General features: G+C 46.2%; 1 pseudogene across 1 annotated transcript; it reads right to left on the reverse strand.

The window, feature by feature from the left end:
• Positions 1-1,349: 1,349 nt before the first annotated feature.
• On the reverse strand, positions 1,350-2,310 carry LOC307067137 (S-adenosylmethionine decarboxylase proenzyme-like; annotated as a pseudogene). Its single transcript has one exon. The product of its transcript is annotated as an S-adenosylmethionine decarboxylase proenzyme-like (transcript).
• Positions 2,311-4,577: the final 2,267 nt, after the last annotated feature.

The raw sequence follows: 4,577 nt of genomic DNA on the forward strand, positions 1-4,577 counted from the left end.
TTGCATACCACTACTTCACACGTTAGTAAAGGCACAGTGCTCACGAGAAGCTAACCTCATTTACTGGGAAGCACAGGATGGCAAATGGTTTCTGTACAGTCATGTTAGTACACCTACATCACAATCTACAACACTCTATGGGTCATCCTTGATAATCAATGAATGAAGTTTATTTTGTCACTATCTTCCAAAAGAGCCCATGCCACTTACAAGGAAGCCAAATTCTCTTAACCTTAAATGAATATTAAGCCCAAGATCTACTCCAGCTTCCCCTATGGGGTATAAGATTAGTATAAATCGGGCTTCCCTGGTGGTGCAGTGGCTGAGAATCTGCCTGCTAATGCAGGGGACACGGGTTCGAGCCCTGGTCTGGGAGGATCCCATATGCCGCGGAGCAACTAGGCCCGTGAGCCACGACTACTGAGCCTGCGTGTCTGGAGCCTGTGCTCCGCAACAAGAGAGGCTGCGATAGTGAGAGGTCCGTGCACCGCGATGAAGAGTGGCCCCCGCTTGCCACAACTAGAGAAAGCCCTCGCACAGAAACGAAGACCCAACACAGCAAAAATAAATAAATTAATTAATAAACTCCTACCCCCAACATCTAAAAAAAAAAGATTAGTATAAATCCACAGTGTAACAGTGTATTGCTTTATTTGAGGGGTGCAGGGGAGACACCCAGGTAAGAAAAAAATCAATTAAAGGACTAGGAATGTAAGGAGCAATAATATTAAAATAGTAAAATACAAAAAATGAGTAACTGCAATCATTTTCTTAGGAGGACTTGATTCGTGGAAGAAAAACTAATTAGTATACGAAAAACATCTGTATGAAGTAGAAATTGGTTTCAATAACACTAGTAGAGAATACATTCTAGAAAGTAACAGTAACTAGAATGTACAAATTCTGACCGCAATTTAATAGAACAATCCCAGATGGTTAGGCTGAGGCCAACACCTAATGAGGACAAAACCTTTGTCTATGGGAAATTTTGGTTGATACCTGGAGAAATATTATGCTGTGCATAAACCAAACTGAATTGTTTTCACAAGTGTTATAAAGTTTCATATAGTAAAGCGTTTTTCTATACGCACTTCAGTTTCACAGCAAGAGTGGTATAGAATACCTAAACACACAAGAGAGCATTCATGCAAGATATCTAACTCCTTGGTATAATAATGCATACAATCCAAAATGATTATGCTGTCATCACATCTAGGGCTTCCTGCAACTACAAGGTAGTGGTTGTAGAAAGCATGGGCCTCAGTATCAGTATATAGAAAGCAGCCATCACCTTCTTCTATATGTTTTCTTTTTGCATTTTTACTTCATTTTTCTTAATTCTGCTGTTGTTATTGTTTCTTTGCAAAACTGGTAAAAACAAAATTGTAATCACTGAACATAGCACTCCTGTGGTAACCAAGGCATTTAAAACTTTCAATCCTGTGGGGCAAAGAAAGCACTGTTGACAAACAGGGTAATCAAAAATTTTCCTGGCATAAAAACCCACAACTTTCCTAATCAGGTCATTATAAGAGTTCATATGAAGCTTGTTTCAAAGCTACCGTGAGAAAATTCTGGTTCTGGAGTGGCGTGAATAGCCCAGTAAGTCCCCTATGATTTCATTCCACTCACTGAATACCCACAAGGATTGAACTGTGTGACATCAGTGACAGAACCTAGCACGAGTTCTACTCTCATTAATGACATCTTTGCAGTAACACCATCTTTCACGTAAAATTAGTCCATAACTTCTGGGTCAAGCTCACTCATCAGTATTTCCTGGGTTTGATCTAGCTGATTGATTACCCAGCTCTCTGAAAAATCCAGAGTATACCACTATGAACAGTCAGAGTTCATCCATCCTATACAATATGCTGTTCCATGGGGAAAAATTATATTAAGAAACTATTTCTTCCTGGAAATTCCCGTGTGGGTTCCCTTGGTGAGAAAGCTTCATGAAATTCTTAGGAGAATAAAAGAAGCTTTGAATTGAATCGAAACCATTGTAATTCCTAGCAAGCTTCAACAGGGGAACCAGTGCTTTCAGCAGAAGGTGTTACCACACATCTTCAAAATGAAACATCTCTTGGAGACAAAAATGTTATTCTCACTGAACACATAAGCTTCCTGCTTGTCAGTTTTTGCCACACTCATGACTGACCACTAAACATCCTTCAAAAGTATGTCCCACTGGGATCATGGGGTGGTTTGAAGATTCCCCAGATCCTTGGTTTGTGACGGGTTGCTGCCAGGAGAACTAGAAGTCCAGCGGCTTCTTGCTTCCTTTGAAAAAAAATGTGCAGCTTCCATCACCAGGAGATTAGCAAAAAATTAACAATCACAGAAAATCAATTAAGTCTCTTCTCCCATTGCTGCCAGTGCCACCAATTACTGCAACTGTGTTACCAAAGTTCAGTCTCCTTTTCTGCTTTAATTTTATATTGACTCTTTTTTAAGGAAAGCATTAATAAAATTTACCTGGCCTTTTTTTTGGGGGGGGGGGGAACGCAGAGAGAGACGAAAGTTGATCACGAGTTTGCTGGAAACAGAGGCAGATACAGTTCAGTGTCTCAGAGTCCCCTGTTTGCCATCAGAGGGAGTAGAGACAGCAGCTAGCTAAGTGAACAACCTGTAACAGGGGCGGAGCAGGTGCGCAGCCGTTAGTGCAACGGTTAGTGTGCCACCGTTAGCGCGAGACCTGTAGGGCAGTGGTTAGAGCCCAGCAGTGGTCCTCGCGGCGGCAAGTACAGTGAGAAGCAGGTCGCAGCCTTCTCCCTGGGGCCCTCTGGCCTCAGGCCAGCGGGTGAGCTGGGGGCCCAGGGACAGCCTGAGGGCTGTGTCCTGCAGAGCTCCAGAGTCCTCGCCAGGGCCGCCCACTGGCTGGGTCCAGACCTTGAAGCAGCCCAGAACCTCTCCCCCATCCCCACCTCCAGGACCTAATGGCAGCAGCAGTCTCCATGGGTCACAGTCTGTGGAGGCCTCAGCAACTGGACTACATGGACACTGCCATTAGGGTAATAGCTTCAGTCTCTCCATTCAAGTTTCAAAAATTGGTCCAGCTTGGATCAGTTGTCTACCCCTAGGAGGTGGCCAGAGGTCAGGGTTAAGTTGCAAAGACACTGCACATCATTACCTCAGATCCACCTCTGTAGCTGGGCAATTGTTCTCAAAAAAGGGCAACTGTTGTGAGCTGGGAATTAACCTGATTGGTGTTTGCTACAATATGTATTTCTATTGCTCCTATACAAATGATTCTCTCCGGTTTAAATGAAAAGCCTGAGGGCTGGTCCTGGGCGCCTGGCTCCCTCAGGCTGGGCAGGGTCTGGGGACCTGGCCCTGAGGGCGCCGCCCGCTGAGATCTGCCTCTTCAGCCGGACCTGGGCACTGGTGGGAGGACCCAGACGGGGTGCTGGACGAACGCTCCCAGGCAGGGTAACCGGACGTGCAGGGACCCCCTCCTCTTGACCAGGGCCTGGACCTCAGAGGATGAAAGTTGAGCCTTGGGACCTTGCCCTTTCTTGTCAGAACAGAGAATAACATTTGTTTTGGTGGAGGTTTACAGGAACATCATGACCTGACCTCAAGAACAGAGGATCTGACACCAAGAAGTCTGCAACAACTGACCACGCCCCTCCTTCACCTTTCTTATAAAAGGGCTTTGATGAAAGCTTTCGAGGAGTTCAGGGTTTTTAAGGCATGAGCCACCCGTCTCCTTGCATGGCCCTGCAATAAACCTTTATCTGCTCCAAACTCCGAAGGTTTGGTATTGTTTGGCCTCACTGTGCGTCGGGCACACAGACTTGCCTTCAATAACATATCCAAGGTCACACAGAGATTTTGTACTGGGCCTAGAACAAGGGTCTTCTCATTCCCAGTTCATCCTCGCTCACCACCAGAGCCTAAAGCAGCCCTATTCCTGAAGGTAATACCCTTTCAAACACCAACAGTATACAACTGAACATGGCCTGCTGAAACCTTGTTATACCTTGTTCACACTCACCCATGCAGAGTGGATGGAAAGCAACAGGATACCTGCTCCTGTCTGATTGTGACGTTGGACAATCAGACAATCGCAATCCTTACCTGTGAGGAGTAGACCTCCTTTCTGACCTCAGAGAGATCTTCATTTTCTGAGACTTTCTACCCCATGTCCCATCCATAGTCATTCCCTCTCCTTTTTATTCCCAAAATGAGCATCTCCAGAATAAAGGAAGGAGTCAGTGCACAGGGTTGTGTGCGTTAAGAGGGATCAGGGAATGGTGGAGAGTAAACGGTGTGAGGAAGGAAAATCAGGCAGACCTCAGAGGCTGCCCTCCTTCCCCTGGGCGGAGAGACTGGCCAGGATGGCAGCACACTGGGGGTCCCAAGTGTGCCCTGGAGCAGAAGGGGAACGACGCGGGGATCTCCCAATGCCTTCCTTTTGCTCTTAAGTCTCCCCACCCTACATGTCCACATCTCAAAACTCAGCAGTCCCTAGCACAGCGTAGGCTCTTCACTACAGGTTGTGCTTGGCCTTTCCCCAGAGCTGTAGGATACAGACGCCCCGATGCCTCCCCGGGTTCAGAGTACCTACCAGG

Source organism: Hyperoodon ampullatus (assembly GCF_949752795.1).
Source record: "Hyperoodon ampullatus genome assembly, chromosome: 1".
In the NCBI taxonomy this organism is placed as follows: Eukaryota; Metazoa; Chordata; class Mammalia; order Artiodactyla; family Ziphiidae; genus Hyperoodon; species Hyperoodon ampullatus.